Source organism: Lonchura striata, chromosome 11, assembly GCF_050655825.1.
Source record: "Lonchura striata isolate lonStrDom1 chromosome 11, ASM5065582v1, whole genome shotgun sequence".
Taxonomy (NCBI): Eukaryota; Metazoa; Chordata; class Aves; order Passeriformes; family Estrildidae; genus Lonchura; species Lonchura striata.
The window spans coordinates 10786438-10804345 of NC_140713.1; the positions used below are offsets into that span (position 1 = coordinate 10786438).

A 17908-nucleotide genomic window follows, 5' to 3' on the forward strand; every position below is an offset into this window, starting at 1 on the left:
GTGGCATTCGAATTTCATGCACTTCTAGAGAAGACCTCCTATGTTTACACATTTCTAATAAAAAATACTTACAAGGATGCTCAAAAGTCACTTCAAATAAACACACAGGTTTTTTAAAAGCTTATTTGAAGTATATATGTCATTTATTTCCAGCCCTTTAGCTCCAAAATAAAATATTTTCCAGCTAATATGTCTGTTTAGATATGTGGGAGTGTTTTTTTTTTTCATTTGCATAGTAATACAACAATTAAATTTTTTGATACAGCACATATCAAGCCCTGAACGGGGACAAGTACCTTCACATTGTCCAAGGACAATTTGTTGTGAAACTATGGCAGCTAGTAGGCAATATATCAGATGGTTATAAATTAATTATCAGAGTCAAAAGACTCATCCCAAATTGCAATGGGAGCAGAAGCAACACTCCCAAAAGCCCTCCCAGGAGAAACAGCTGCAAACTCTGCTAGTCAGAACTGCTCTCACCCTGCCCATGCTCACAAAGCTGCATGACTTTCTACAAGATAACTGTTTTTTCCATTTAGCCCTTTTTCTTTCTCACATAGAACGGTTTCTTTTGCTAATCTACAAGGAAAGAAAAAGCAGAATTCCATACAACCCCTTTACTTTTATATATACAGGTAAGCAGCTGCATAGATTCTCCTTTCCTGGGGTCTTCCTCCCTCAAAAGCCATCTGCACGCAGTCCTGAGTAATGTGGTCTACGGGACCCTGCTTGAGCAAAGAGGTTGGACCAGGAAACCTCCAGTGGTCGCTGCCAACCTTACCTATTCTGTGATTTAATAACACCAGTATTTATTCATCTTGCAAGGCAAGGCTAGAAGTAAAAAAAGCAAAACAAACTGTACAGCTGAAATACTAGAAATGGTGCTAAAACTCACACCCATCAACTTGATGGAGAATTCAACAAGGGAAATGAGGCTTATGTCCCTGGTGATATTAAACTTGATTTGAGAAAAAGAAAAGTATATGTGCTTGGTTTCTTTTTCAGTAACAGCAAGGTTTCAGAAAGGGAAGAAATACAAACTTTGAGCTGAATCCTTTAAAGCCAAAGACCTGCTATTTTCAGCTGTATTTCAAACCACAATGTCATAAAACTGCAGCTTTGCGTGTCATGTTTCAGCAACTTCTGTTTATAATGTCATGCAAGACCAATAACGTATTTGATTGTAAAAAGTATTTATTCAATTGTCTATTTTACCAAATAAAATCTTGACTCAATATTTCCTACTAACAGGTTTATGTCATTTCCTGGTCCTACTTTCTTAGCATTTCTTGACTGCCCTGCTTTTATAAACCCAGCAGTTTTTTGGCATCTTGCTTTCACCTGCTTTTGTAGAGGGTAAAGGCAAGGAGAAGCCCAAAGAGGTGTGCAGATTGCTGCACATTTGTCAACATGGAGATGACAACAGGCAGGGTGAGAACTCTCCTCCCCTCACCCTGACTGTGACCACTGAGTCACCAACAGGCAGAATATTTCATCTTAGCTCCTACTGAGATCCTTAAAGAATCTCAAAATATATCCAGCATCCTGGGTCTGGAATTTGCTCACAGAGGCACAGGACCTCGTCCAACACGAGTGAAGAGCCATCAGCTGCCTGACACTCACCATACATGCATGCAAAGCAGCAAACACACATCAACTGCTTTGAAAAATAAGGTCTGTGGAAGAGAAAGAATCAGAAAATTATTTCAGAAGCTCAGAGACTTAGTAATGAAGGCAGTGTTCAAAAGATACTTAAAGAGCATTACAGACAGAGTAAGGGTTTAAGGCGCTATTTTTAGTAATGTTCAATAAAACATGCATCTGCTATATGTTTTTGATTTCATGAGGAAGATTTTTCTTCGTGACACTGCAGCAGGCTTGTCAAACTTCAGTCTAGTACAAATCATTTGATTGAAAAGTGCAGCAGAGACACAAACAACAGGATACCACCTCCAGAAACCTTTTTTTGTTTCCAAAAATTTCCATTTGGATTCCGAGGCTTCCGAAGCCAAATAAAAACACGGTGTGCCATTGAAATGAAGATGTTTTATTAAGAGCAATCTCGTGCCAGCAATATCCGTTTATTCTCCCCACATGCAGCAAACTCGCCCATACATTTTTTAAATGCAACTAACCTTATTTTATTAAGCAGATCAATCTAGAGTGGAAAGCGTGATTTTAATTGCAGTTTTTTGTGTAGCAATGAGATTTGGGAATCACCACGCACCTTTTGTGGGGCTAGCCCCACCACGCTTCCTGAGTTTCCTGGTGCTGGCGGAGCACCGCGGGCAGGTTTTGGGTATCCAGCACAGCTTCACCTTGTCTCACTCACTCATGCATTTGCTCCCCTGTTGACACACGCCCCAGGCTCGGTGCTGTGGCAGCCCTGAGCCCTTTCCCTGCTGCCCAGCCCGCCCCTGGCCCTGTGGGTGTCAGCTGGGGACACCCCGAGAGCCCCACAGCGGGGACGGAGAGCCAGGCAGGGGCACGGGGTCCCTGCAGCCGTGTGCCACAGCCTCCCCCAAAATGGATGCAAGGCAGTGATCTATTTTACTCTGTGTGATTAGTGCCAGACTAACTGTTCAAAGGGAAGCCAGCGCTACTTCACTAATTTAGTCACATACAATATTAGGTCTTTGAAATATGCCTTATGTACAGCCTGCATTACCTTCTACAGACAAATACAAAAACATGGTCAACATTTGCAGTAAAATTATCATAGAAATGCCATCTGAAACCTTATTTCCTTTTGCAATGTGCATTTCACAAATAACTTGTATTAAAATTATGTTTTACAGGGCAGAAATAGAAAACAAATACTCCTAGTAATTTAAACAGGCATTTGCATAACATGACTAAAAACATGTTAGAAAAAGAGTTCTGCAGCTGGAAGTGTGAGGTAAAAATACAGATACAGTGATTTTAACAATGAATGTAAAAATGTCTTTTAGCTGCCATAATTAGTGAATTAAAGTGTACTTTCATCAAAACCATTCTAACTAAGATTACTATTATTGTTCTCAGATGCTGCTTCCTGCTTGTTCAATAGCATAGTATTAGTAACAGGTAAATCATAGACTTCCAGAAAATCTCTTCACTGTAACATCACCAAAAATATGGCCTCGTTCAAGTCTCCACCTTGCAAAAGCTACTTCCTCTCATGACAAAATTGTTATTTACAAAGCCACACTCTTGCTCCAAGTGTTTTAATATTAATTATGCCTTTTGTTTAAAAACTGGATTACCCTGTGACACTGGGGAGTTCCCAGGAGCACACGGAGCAGAGCCATGCCAAGCCCAGCAGCTCTGGGACCGGGCAGTGCTGCGGGTGGGCGCTGGCCAGGTGCTGCTCTTGCTGGCAGGGAGCAAGGTGTCACTCATGCCTGGGCTGAAATTATAAGTAACTAGGGAAATATTTCCTACAAGTATAAAAGAGGAAATTGAGGCAGATGCGTGGGGGCTGCAAGGGCAATCAGAAGCAAGTCCCACTGGATAGGGGAAGGAAAGAGGAAGTGGTCACTCCTGGGAGCTGAAATAAGATTATCAATGGACTTCAGACAAGCCACTCAGACCCAGTTTAGGTGAGATTGGATTAGGTATCTTAAGCCTTCTGGCACAAAATTCTTCTATGAAGAACTCCTCTGATGGTCTATAGGAACTTGTAGTTCTCATTTAAAAAAATTGTGCTATTCTCTACAACACAGAGATTCTTAAATATTTAAAAGCCTCCTCCATTGGTTGTTCATCAGATTGATTACGATGCATATTTCAGCAGTTTTTTTCTAAAAATGCTCATCAGAGGATCAAGAAACGAGGTGTTCTGTGTGCTCTACATTGATTCACACTATTTCATTTTAATTCCAAAATACTGAATTCAGAAAACTGCCAAGAAAACAAAGCAGGAAATGTTTGTGTTTTGCTGTATGTTGCATATGCTCTATGGTAACCAACAACACAAAAGAAATAGATGATGTTGCATTTCTCAGCCTATCATTCACTAGCAAGCAAGCAGAGGAATAAAAACCAGAAGAACTGTAACTTTCCTCTGAGTACCTGCATATTTTTCCTTCTAACTTGGTAAAGAACAGAAATCTGCCAAGTTTCATATGCTGCTTACCTTGTTTGAGCTCTCTCATTCAAATTAAATTTAAGCACAATTTCACTACCAAAAAGAATAAAGCCACACATATCTCCTGATAATTAGCATCAGATTAGCCCAGTTTAAATACCTTTGTGAAGGTCTTGGGTTAAAGAGGGTGGTTTTACTTTGCCTCTACCTTTGTGAGAAAAGTTCAGAACCAAACAATCTTGTTTAGTTTGTACTTTCAAGGATCGAGATCAAATGTATCTTATCACCCGATAAATCTGACACTCATATCACCTTTGAGGCACACAGGATTCCTTCTGTGTTACTTTCCCTCCTAAATTACCTTCACAAAATATGGCACCAATAGTTAAATTAGTTTATTAGTGGTATCTTGGTGATTTAGAGGCAAGAAAAGCATCCTTGACACTGCACATTGTAAAATATAACGTCATCAAAACCAAGCATTACCCCTCAACCCAGAAACTGGCTTTAAGATATAGTGAGCAGGAATGAAACTCATTACAAAAACTCATTACAAAATTACAAAAGGGCTTTCTTAGCCTTCCTTCCACCCAAAAGTAGACCTTTATGCAGGAATACCCTTCTAGGGATTTTTACATCCCACCCCTCCATGTCTGAAAAGGGATATCATGGCACCATAGTGGTTCTAATCTTTTTTTAGAAGAGCATGGAACAAAAGAAGGTTTATTTAATTCTATTAATACTAAAGCTGGATAGGCAATGGTTCCTTTCTTGTGTTATCAACAGTCTCAACACTAACCTAACAACATTTATGTCCGAGGCTACACTACAAAAACATCAAAGATTATTTCTGTTCACTGACACCACTGCAGTTTCACCAATGATAAAAGCTACTATGTGAGGAGCACCTTTTTTCCTACTATTTTAGCCCTTTAGCCAGAATGGTTAGAGGTGACAGTACTTTTGGTGGGCTCCAGCACCAGTGCTTTGGTAATAAAAATTTTTCAAGCAAGCAAAGATGACCACTGGTCTTAACATATACTGCTCAAAAAAACATTTGGAAAGTAAATTCTCAGTCAAAGAATAATTTAGACTGAAAACCAAAAGGTAAGCATCAAGATATTTTCTTGCCTCCCCAGTGCATTTTAAGGACAGATTAAGGATATTCTGCAGAAGAAATACTTCAGAAACAAAAAAATAAGGCTTCAAAAGTAACCCCAGGAATATAAAATTAGCTTTCCAGTGCTGTATGTCAGTTTTATGCCCCTCATCTAAGCAGTTCAAATGAACTTGCACTCAAATGTTATTAGATATTGGTGCCATGGCATTTATATTTCCAAGTATGCAAGGGACACGTGCACACGAGCAGAAGCACCAGGTCTAGAGGGCACGATTATATTCCTGTTTATTTCCCCAGTTACAGCAGGCTACAAATGCATGCTATTTATTGCTATTTGTCTCTTTGCAGACATTCGACCTTAGAATTTTTATCTTTCCTTTGTAATATTTCTACTTTAATATTCTCTATCATAGGGGGTGCTACCAGTCCGATTATTTCTTGGCTTGCATTGCCTCATTTGAAACAGTTTCCACCCAAACCTATTTGGTTCAAAATGTTAGTGACCAAAATTTCACCCTTGAGAAATGAAAAGTGGAGAGACCAATGATAGTGAAGAATTTGAAAGTGCCCCAAGTCCATTTCCAAGCAATAACCATTTGCCGTTTCCACCTCCCAGTCCACAAGAAATTCAGTGGGCAAAGTCAAGGCAAAGACCCCATTCATCTTTCCTTTGTGTTTGCAACACCAATTGCAGCTCTGAATTGATAAACTGTTATTGATGTTAGAGATCAATGAGATTAAGCATGTGCTTAACTTTAATCACATAAATAAGTCCATTTCTGAATCTGGGCAGCATTATCCATCACTGGGCAGAACTAAGCTCTTTCTGGATAATTAACACTTCATTTGCTTTGCCATGGCCAGTGGTCCTCACATATGGTATGAAGAATTATATATATTAAGAGCCTGGTTCAGAATCCAAAGTCAGTACATTCTTATCTGAACAAGTTTATCATACCAGAGAACAGCCTGAAATCATTGGCATTGTTCAGTCCTTGCTTTGCTAAAGTGAAGGGATGCCAGTCTGCAGAATCAAGAAGGAGAATGAAACCTGGGCAGAGGACCTGAATGAATTACAATTTGAGTAATTAACCAAGCCCTATGAATCCCACTGTTGGAATCAGTTTTCCTTCTCATTAACATTCTTTTATATTTTCAGTATAAAAGTCTTCAATTGAACACTGAATAGATTTTATTCATCTCAAAAAATATATATATTATAGTTAACACTGTTTAGTTCGAAATGCTCTTGTGCAAAAGAGCTGATCAGTTTGGTTTGGTTTGGGGTTGTTTTTTTTATCATAAAGTTAAGCATATTCGACACACTAGGAGAATTTAGTTTAAATTTCTAATTATTCAAATACAGACTAAATGCTGCTTTATTACTTAGTATATCTTCATTAATTATCAGTGTTGAGGATGCATTTTAAGAAGTTCAGGAAGTTTTGAAAGCACTTTTTTAGTGGCACAAGAAAACTCTCAAGTTTTTAAGAACATCATCGTGATTAAATAAACATTTAATTTTATGCTTTAATTTTAACTCAGCTGAGTCGACAAGACAGAGTGGTAAAGGAGTCTTCATGGATAAAATTATCCAAGAAGCAAACACAACTGAAAAAAACACAAAACTTGCAAATACTTGTGTTTTCCTCTAATTGCTTAGAAATCAACTGCTACAGGACATAAATATCTGAATTGATTTTCAATGCTAGACACCACAATTCTGAAAGGGAAAAATGATATTTTTTTTTTAATTTACAAGCTGCATATAAAATTCGTCACACATTTTGATCCCACTTAAGCAACCATTAATGTTCTCCTCTGGGGAGCACAACACCCTGTTCACCTCCTGACCCGTTGGCCTCCTGGAGAAAAGGATTGTGTGATCATTTCAAGAGCTGTGTTTCCCATGTGGATTTAAGTAAGAGAAAAGTTGCCACTCACAATAACAGCCAACCTTGGTACAAGCCCCTTGATCACATGCTGTTAGCAACATAGCTCTGGATTTCTGGTTTAAAGGAACTGATCAGGGAGCAGACCACACTCCGGAAATATTTCTACACATTCAAATACGGATGTATCCATGAAAAAAACAAAGCTCAGAGTTCTCCCTCTTTGGTCACCTTCTTTATTAAAAATAAATTAACAAAAATGACTTTGCACTGCTGGCATTGCCAGAAGCTCTTACAAAACACAAGTATTAAAGAACAAAAACCCCAGGCCTCAACAGTGCACGGGGGGTTTGGGAGCACAGCCGTGGTCTGGAGTCAATCACAGCTTTAATGGCCCACATTTGCACCGATTTGCAGTTGGGAAATAGGAGATTCACCGAGCATATTGCACAAGCACAGAGATGTTCCTGGAGCCAGTGAAACAGGACAGTGAAATGCACTCCAAGCTAGGAGGGGAAGTAAAAGAGTAAAACAGGGCAAAGCACAGTGACTAAATGTAAGCGCACAGGACTCTGTCACCTGAGTGTCCATGCCAACGTGCTCTTCCAACGACACATCCAGACATGATCCATCACTCAACAGAATGTGCCTCCTGTCCCATGAAGGACGACAGGCAGCAGATAAATCTGGTCTAGTCCATATGGTGAGCAAGAAGCCTTTTTCCCCAGCCTAAAGATTAACGGCAATTGTCAGAAATCTTAACGGGGGCCAATGTAAAGATAATTTTAAACTTACAGAAATTCCTAAGCGGTTCATCATGCCTTGTCATGAAGTAATAACCACATGCAAAAGCTGAATTTAGTGTTAGACAGTTTATGGGGAAATAAAGGGCGGGGGAGGGGGGGATAAAAAAAAAGAATACACTTAAAGCTGAATTGGCTTGCATTTCCCAGTGGTCTCAGCAGCCCAACAGAGACTGCTCTGCCACCACCCAACACTAAATATGACCCACAAAGACCAAAGCACACAGCCCACAGGAAAAACCCAGGAAAATGTTAGCATTCCCTCCGAGCTGAAACATTCCATGGGCAGGTTTCAACCTCTCAGGAAAACACACCACAGTGCTCAGCAGCTATTTCTAACCTCTGGTTTGCTTCCAGACAGAACCTCTCCCCTCTTGCATCCCCTAGTGCACAGCCAGGGTTTCCAGCAGCCTTCTCCCTCCTCAGTCAGTGCCAGCCTCCAAAACACTTCTCACTTTTTCTCTCTTGTCCTCTTTGCCCTAATTTTATTCTTTTTTCCTGATTTCTCTACTGCAAGACAAATATCCTCATATCACCATGAATATAACTATAGAAAAGGTTACTTAAAAGAGTATAAATCACCCATGATATTTAAAGGGTGTCCTTTTAGGATCTGGGGAGGACTTGTTTGGAAAGAGAGGAGGAGCATGGCCCAAGCCAGCAGCTGGGCCACCAGGTAGTGCAGATGGGCTCCTCAGGAGTGCTAGGGCTGCACACCAAGAGAAAGTAAGAGAGGATTTCACCAGGACTTCCCATGGGCATGGGCCATACCCAGAATGGTCCACAGAACACACAAGCAGGTCAGTAAGCCACCAGAAATGCCCCAAGCCACAGCAGCAGTAGCCAAAATTGGGCAGAAGCAGGGCAGGCAGCAAGATCAAACCCTTCCATGCCTTGGTGGGGCTTCGATGGGCTGAACATTGCCATGATCACTCCCCAGGACTGTACATACACATGATGTTTCTGAATATAAATAAATAAATACATATATATAAGAGAGAGATTTACAGTAAGAAAAACACAGCCTGCTAGAGAGATTATATGAGCAGAGGAAGCATGCCAAAAGTGGTTGCTGTTTAATTTCAGCATACATACTGCCTCAGGTACAAACAAAAGTCTCAAGAATCCCATTTAAAGCTCTAATCAGGCTCTTCATTCATTTTCTAATTGGTAGAGCCTGATCCTGCAGCATCCAAATGAAGAATCAGGAAGAGAAGAGATGCAGGTCCAGGCTGTGGTCCCCCTGTAACATACTCTCAACACACCACAGACATCTGAGGAGGGACTTCACCCAACCTGCAGTATCACAAAGTATAGAAAGCACCTTACCAGTGAGGCTGTTAACCTTTGGGACTGTCTTTAGTACTCAAATGTTTCATTACTTTTTTTTTTTAATTTTATTTTTCTTCACTGCCAGAAGCTCAGTCCCAAAAGAGCAATCAGCCCTGAACTCATCCTAACTCCTCTCCAAAGGAGTGAAGCAGTTTGAATATCCATGCCTTACACTGGCTGGGAGCACAGTAGCTCACATGACATCAGAACATCTACCAGGCCACCACAGTGGTAAAAGAGCTCCTGAAAACAGGGCAAGTTTGTTTAGAACCATTGTGGTATTTTCATTGCACAGGCCACAGTTAACCACCTGCCCACCTGGAAACAGGATTTTGGGGTTTTTTACCTCATTGTTTTCCATCAAGATGTATTTGAAGGGCATTAATTGGACAAAATCCAACATACTATCAAAGTAACTTTCCTAATAGGTTTCTTATACACCACAAAAAGTAGTCCTTTGAAGACATTCCCCCAATATGCTCCAGTTTGCTGTTAAAAAAAAAGAATGTTTCTCCCTTTGTTATTTAAAGAATCACTTCTTTTAATCACTACTGAAAAAATAAACTAGAGATATTATTTTTCATTCTGTATTTTTAAATGGATTCAGATGAGGAATCAAGAGGAAATCTCATCACTTCTTTGTTCTTATGAAAAATCTCAGACTGAAAACATCCAGTGTCCTCTTGTTATTGTCAAGCCTAGAGCCATTAAGAAGGTGGTCTTAAGAGATAAATAGAGCAGTGATGCTTCACCTCCTTGTTCAAATGGAGGTTTCAATAAAGCACTGCTGACTTTTTGCAGAGGAATTATTTTGCTGCCTCTGGGTTTTAGGATACCAGCCATCCAGAGAAATCTTTTGACATCAGGATAAGATCTACTATAGGTAGTATTTAATCCTTTAAGACTAAAGGATTAAGCCAGTTGACCAGGAAGAGAAATTAGATTTAACACCTGGAAAATTCAAAGCATTTCCAACCTTCTCGTTCCAGGGTTGCTCTCGTAGTCCAGACAAGAGCACTTACATGGAGTTTAGCTTCTACATTTAACAGAAAAAGAAACAAGTTTATATTGATCTAAAGCTGACGACCTAGTACAGAGATTACATTGAAATACCACAAAATGGACTAACAGACATATAAAGGTCCAGAAGATGGGGATCTTTGTTGTTTCTAGGATGGACAAATGCATGCCTAAAACCAAGGTCAGTATTCATGAAAAATTTAGAAAGCATGAAATGGGTGTGCTGGACATGGCAGCCATGAGCAAGACCTGGGAACAGTTTGCATTCAGCTGTAAAATAGCAAATATCTCTGATTATATTGCTGCTAACCTAGTTGTGCCTGATGAAATCTGCCTTTCAGATGGCTCATGCTTTTTGCTGGCCTTGTCCAAACTCACATCTCAGCCACAAGGAGCAATTACAGCATCTACAGAGACACCAAGTCTATGAGACATAAAATGTATGCCAATAGCAACAGAAAAAAAAATGAATTCTGAGAGAAGGAGAAAAAAATCTAACAACTTTTTATTTAGGAAAGAAAGTAATTTTTAACCCCCAGCATGGCTTTGCTGAGTTTATGCTGGGAAGGTGTGGTTACCCAATGTTCTGGGCAAATATCATCACCACTGACATCCAAAACATCTTGGCTTCATTGTTGCTGTTCTGGGCAGTCCTCAGACAGGCAAAGTGAGCCACAGGAAAGCATCGGCTCTGTGACACAGCAGCATTATTGATTTAACTGGTTTGTTTCTGTCTATGTTTAATTGGTATGTTAATAGCATTTTAATCCACGTTTCACTCATATGTGGCTGATAGCACAATGCTGGTATGGCTGTGGTGACATTTTCTCACCATTGCTGTCTGTCATCAAGCACCAGGCCAGCACTGTGAGGCTGACAATACCAAATGCTTTGTTTAATTAGGCATACTTTACACTATACTGTATAATTACCCAGCAATGGCTGATTTTTTTTTTTTATTAAGTAGGCAAAACCATGAAAAACCTTTAATCAAATAGCAAAGATTTCTGCCATCTTTTAACACCAGTATTTAGCATGACTAAACATTCAAATGAAGATAAATGAGAACTGAGTGGGAAAAAAAAAAAAAAACCAAACCTGCTGGTAAATGTGGAAAATCCCCTTTAAAGTTGATGCCAAGCAGCATATAACCAGAGCATCAAGCAGCATGATTATCCAAGGTATTCATGCTTAGAAATATTTTTTTCCATATTAAGATCACTTCATCTCCAGACAAACACTCTATGGGTCTGTCACAAACAAACATTGGCCCATGAGAGATATTTCCAGAGGATCATGGTCAGCCAGAGACAAGGACAATGTATGTGCCTTTGGGCCACCCATCTCCCAGACACTGTGAAGCCTGAGCAATGAGTAATTCCAAGAGAAAATATTAAGACATTAACCAGGACCTCTCCTAAGGGTCTGCTGCTGCCCAGGCAATGAACTCAGCTCACAGACTCAGAGGGCTCAGCTGGTTTTGCTCAGTTCCAGATCCTTCCCAAGGAGAGAGATTTGGCACAAAGTGTGGCCCTGGGCAGACCCCTCGGACCACGAACAGCTCTCCTCAGCCTCACAGCCCTGCCAAGAGCCAGAGAACTTTTCACTGTCTGAATGCTGGCCATGGTCTACGACTTCTTCATCCAAATATTGGTTGCCTTCCACCTCATGTTTTGGTCTGTCTGATGGCCCTCACCCTCATTTTTCTCCTGCTATATAATCCTGCTTTTGACTCCACTCCTTCAGTCTCCATCCCTCTATCACAGCTTCTTTTTTCCTCCCATTTCACCTTGCTCTCAGATTAGTAACTTAAAGCAGAAGTTGAAAAGCAAAAATATCCTAAATTAATTTGGCATCTGTGCTATTTAACTGAATCAGATGCCCTGTTTAATTACCCCAATGCTATTGTACTATTACTTTGGGAAAAAATGGCACAGGAGTGTGCTACAGCTGCTTCCACAGAATGCACTCTATATAATAATCAGGAGCAGAAATATTTCACAAATAGGAAACTCTCTGGGCTCTGTATGGATCCCAGCTGGCAGGGGAGCCGTGCATTCAGGCAGTGCTGGCCATGCAGGCACCAAGGGCAGCACAGAGGGGCAGCTGGGCTCTCCCAGCCCTGGCATCACAGTGGGACCAGGGCAGCAGTGGCTGCTGCAGGTAGGGAGCATCCCCAGTGCCCAGACTCCTTCAGCAAGAGGCAGGGCACCTGTATACACCTCTACACCTGCCCCTGATGGTGGAATGCCCCTGCCCACCTTGCAGACCCTTGGTCTCTGCACGGGAGAGCTTTGGAGGGAGCCCTGCCTGCAGCTCCATAAGGCTCTCCACCACCTGCCTCCCTCAGAAGGGCAACTCTCACAGCAATCCCATCACAGAAAGTGTGAAATGTCCCCAGGATAAGGTTTCCCATAGTGCTTGGAGGTGTCTCAGTGTGCTCAGAGGCACTGCTGAGGTCAGATTCAGCACAGGAGAGCAACAGGGCTTCACAGGGAGGTAAAGTGGGGCAATGTGCACAAAAACACCCACTTTCTTTTTGAGAACCATAGGGGGAAACTAGAATGAGGGGAAAGATCATGGAGAATAATAAAAAGTGAGACTTTTCCAATTTTCTGTGAAAGGTGAGAAAACAGATGAAGATTTTTGAGAGCAAACGTAACACACACATACATGCACATACATACCCACCATATCTACATCCTGGGGAGAAGGCAAGCTGCTGCATTGTGTAGAGATTCAAAATGTAGAAAATCAATTGTAAATCACGCGTTCTGGATTCTTTGAGATGAAGTGTAATCTGATTTACAATGTTACAAAAAGAAATTAAAGTTAATTCCAACATGATTGCGGGTATACCGCAATTTAATACAACCATGCTGTGGCCTTTAAATCTCCACATTGCAATATGCCAACAGTCATTACTTTTTTTAAGTTTCATATTTTATTTTAAACTATAAATTGGAAATATCACATAGCTTGTTATTTACATTTCAGAATTAGGATCTCTGCTTAGAAACACAGTGCTCTATGGTGGAATACGATTATTGTGCAACTACCATACAGTTAGGATAGTTAAAGGCACTCCACTTCACCTCATCATTTTTTCTGCTTAAATATTATGCCACATTCTGATTAATACCAGACCAATAAAATCATCTTAGCAATCTGGTTAGAGTCTTTTGTCTACCCAGATGGCCTGCAATGTTAATGTGTGACAATTTCAACAATGAACTAGGACTGTTTTATGGAACCAACATTTGTTCCACTGCTTTTTCTTCTTAGGCTCAGAATTTTGACACAGATGGTACAAATTACTCAAAAAAACAGAAATGTTCATTTAGAAGGCTTAAATATGTGGTTTTACTCAGGCCATCCGAATCTTTTACATTTACAATTCAGTAAAGTTACTAACAACCCTGCTGTAATTAAGGTCTATAAAAATCTTCCCTTCTTTCCCACTTGCTTTTCCCCTTCCATATCTACAGCATTTCATTATGCATCCAATTTATTAATATTTATTCCAGTTCTGAAATGTTTTTAATTTTGAAGGATTTACACTGTTCAATCTTGCATCCGATTCTTCATACCTTCCTAATTATGGAAAAGGGGGAAAAAACATTTAATCTGTAACCACATCTTAATCCCCCTAGAACCTACACTTTTCTAGATCTTAGAATAGAAAAAAAAGAAAAGATAAAACTATGTCAGCAGCTTCTGGCCAAACAGCACAGCATTTTCAGTGAAGCAGAAGATTTTGTAATCCTGACTTTCCATACAGATACTCAGGAAAGAGTAAAATGTCTCTGAGAAATTACAACAGGAAGAGGAAAATAAAAGGATTCTTATAAAGTGATTTCAAGAGAGAAAGGGTCTAAGAGAAACCCTGGACTAGAGACAGATGCACTTACAGTTTGACTGAGCCTATAAAGACAAGAGATTATTGTGCAAAACTGCCAGAAGACAAGAGAGTTAAAGTAGAGCAACTGCTCTGGAGCTTTTGCTGCTACCCCAGGGAAAGGGGAGCTGGCACAGGCTGTCCTGTCCAGGCAGGGTCACGTCCTGCAACACTGCAGCTCCCCCAGACAAACTCCCCGCTGTACAGCCAGGCAAACCACCACGGGCGTTCCCCAAAATGGTTTGGCTGCACACAGAGGTGTGGAGGAGCATCCCAGAGGCTGAGACCTTGCTCTGCTCCAAGCCCAGGCACCCACCAGTCCTGGCTCAGGGCATGGTCTGCAAGAGCCCTTGTGCTTCCAGAAAGGCTTTGGGGCTCCGGGAGAGACGGCTGAAATCCCCCATGCAGGTGCACAGCACCCTGTGAGTCCCCAGAGCAGGGCTTGCTTTCAGCACATCCTTCCACAGTGATCCTGGCAGCAGGCACAGCCCCAGAAATCTCGTGCCATTTCACAGCACTGCAGCTACTAATGTTTACTTCAGTGCCTTCAGCCAATTTACCTGAGCACAGTTCTTCCTTTGACACTTGCTGTATCTGTGTGTGGTTTCGGCATCATTCTGATGCTCTGGTTTCTGGCTGATTATGTCTTTATGATGGCTTGGTTTTATTATTTAAACAAATAATTTAAACAATAAAATCAAATTTTAAAACCAACATAAAACCCCATGACTGTCCTTTTCAGGCCTTGCAGAAAGTATACTACATGCCTGATGCTCCAATTCATTATGATATTCTATTAGATCTGCCAACAGAAAGTGCATTTTGAGTTTCTAAATGTTGTTTCCATTAGAATCAATCACTCCATGCAATTAAGCCAATAGGCTCTCACCATTTCTGCTGTTATGAGCTAAACCATCCTAAATATATTGACAGCTGTCTCCTGGAAGATGACACAAATTAGGTGGAGGGGGCAGAAGCCTAAATGTCACCAGTGATAGGACAACAGTTATTCTTTCAGAAATCCACCTAATTTTCATACCCCATAAGGCATGCTGTAGAATTTTTTTTTGCATTGGCAGCATGCAGTAATCGATGTTTTGCATATTACAATCAATAACATGCTTAAATGTTTAAGTTTTGCATTCTTTTGCGATAAACATTGATATATTACAAACTATGTAAAACTGTTCATTGGACTTTTTGTTTGCAGCATGTACTGTATCATTCAGCAAATAAGTGAGCTAAATATTGTTTGTTACAAAACAGATGTCACATGAAATTATGCCATATGTGCTATTAAACATTTTTCTTTTTTTTTTTTTGTAACAGTGAAACCCAAGATTTCGTTTCAGAAGTGAGTGTATTTGGCTTTTCAAGGACTTGAAGCATGAAAACAACATCTCTAAAATATTTTTAAATCTGCTGTGCATCTTGCAATCCAGTTTCATAGGTGGAATCTGAGTGTTTTAAATGCAGATACATTAAAAATAATGAAATATGCTAAACGTATGCTTGCATTACTACTTCTCCACAGGTTCTACTAATTTATCATAGAGGAAAATGAGAATTTTCTACTTTAGCCCCACCACTTAAAGACTAAGGCTTTTATCACACTGGGACCCTTTAATACATGTTCTGTAACTTGAAAATTAATATGCCATTTTCAGTCACCTAAAAAAAGAGTCCAGTTAGTGGATGTATAAAATCTTCTGTAAGCAGTTTTGTGAATAGGGGGTGTATGGAATTCACTGAGGTCAGGGATGGTCAAAGCAGACTTGCTTCAGGGTGAAGCCTAAACCCAGTAATTCTGCACGAGGTAAAGGAGCACGTTCCAAGACTCAACATTAATTGTTTTGACAGAACCATATATGTGAAAGCAGAGCAATCTATATCTCTAGACTCTCAAAGTGTGAACTCCACAACAGAGTGAGCAGAATGCGGGAAACATGTTGCTAAGAGCCACACAGTAAAACAAAATCTGGTTGCCACAAGAAGAGTGATATTGGCATCAGAGGCAAAGACACTTACACCCACAAAAGGAAACACAGCATTGGGAAAGCAAGGAGAAGAGGAGCAGATGCAGCAGCATGAGGAAGAAACTCAAAGTAGAGATCTTCAGACTCCATATGTAGTTTTCTTTCTCTTATTCATCAAAAGGAGGAAGACAGGGTAAACAAAAAGGGAGATAAAGACAAGAAGGTGAAGAAAATATTTTTTTTCTTCTTTTTCCCCCCTGAAGGCAAATACTTGCTTACATTTCTAAACATACTATCTTTGTGAGGCTTCTCTGTAATACAAATAACTAATTGCTTGCCAGTGAGCAGTAAAACTGAGAAGAGTCCTTGATCTCCCAGCTTGTAGAGATTCCTGAGGCTTCTAGTCAGTAAAAAAACCCTGCAAATAAACTTTAACACTTCAGTGGATGGAGTCTCTCTTCCAACACTACAAGCTTCCACATGAAGCCAGACAAATTCACCTTGGACCCCAGGACACTGGGCCAGGCCTGGTGAAGCTGCCTTCCACAGGTCACAGCTGCATCAAATCCCCTTCCTGCTTTCTCCTGGAGGTTAGTGTCACCTTTTTCCCATCCTATCCATCGTTTTGCAGGTTCTCTTGGATTATTTGTGGGGGAATGGCAGATGGGGCCACCATGAAGGACGACTGCTGTGACTCGTTCACACCACCACACACATGGGAGACAGATAAATACCAGTTTATTGGCTCGCTGGATTTTTCCCACAAGGAGAAGCTTTTCCAGCACAGTGATGCTGCAAAACTCCCATGTCTCCAACCAACCAGCCCCACCAGCTCTGCCTTAGACTGACACCAGGAGGACGAGCCCTTGTTTTGGTGCCCACCCTGCAGGTCAGCTCAGAGGTCTGGGGACAGAGATCCCTTGTCACCACCAGGATGGGCACCTGGTGCCAGCAGGTGCCCTCAGACCTGGTGCTGCAATGCCAAGCACCATCCTGAAAGTGCTGGTTTTTCTGATCTAACATGCCTTGGCCAAGTCTAAACAGGGTTTTTATCTATAGTGCAAAACACAGTAGAAGCAGATCAAGCATTTCCCTGGGAAAAAGCACAACCATGGAGCAGCAGGCAGGAACAACTATTCTGCAGTAACTTCCTTCGTGGCAAATCCTTAGTTCACACCAGATCTTCAGCATAGAAAACATGCACAACTTCTAAAAAAATCAAACAAAGCTTTTTTTTTTTTCCTGAAAATATACTATTTTCCACCCAAGATTATTTTTAAATTATCTAGTCAGGTGCCAGCATTTGGGGTGGTAGATTCTTTATAAGTGCCAAGGATCTGAGAGCAGGAAAGATTACAGGTAACCCTGCAACCCTGATTGAATGCAAATAGAGTTGTAAAAGCTTCCTCTTCTCCCTGCCTCCATATTGCACCTTATGCAGCAAAGTGCTTAGTGCATGATAAAAATAGCTAGATCTTTCAAAATCTTAGAAGAAAGGTACTTGAAGGTTTTTCTTTAAACGTTGTATTTTCTTAAAGGCAACATAATGAGGTCAACCAAAGCTGGATTCAAGCTGATAAACTGTGTTTAGGAGAAACCAGAGGTTGAGCGAGGGGGTTTTAGCAGAGGAAAACAAAGAGAATGATTGCAAAAGTCAGATCTCAAAATGTTAATCAGATTCAGAAACATAAAACATGACAATTAAATGGTGTTTGGTTAAAACCAGAAAATTTTAAAGTTCTAAGCATCTTACATTGAATTCTAATACTTTTTTAATTATTAGATATAAAATGCT

At 40.6% G+C, this 17908-nt stretch overlaps 1 long non-coding RNA gene across 1 annotated transcript; it reads left to right on the forward strand.

Annotated features, from left to right (window-relative positions):
• The first annotated feature begins 966 nt into the window (after positions 1–966).
• On the forward strand, positions 967–15642 carry LOC116184055 (uncharacterized). Its single transcript, XR_004148786.3, has 2 exons — positions 967–10420; positions 15467–15642. It is a non-coding gene; the product is annotated as an uncharacterized LOC116184055 (long non-coding RNA).
• The last annotated feature ends 2266 nt before the right edge of the window (positions 15643–17908 follow it).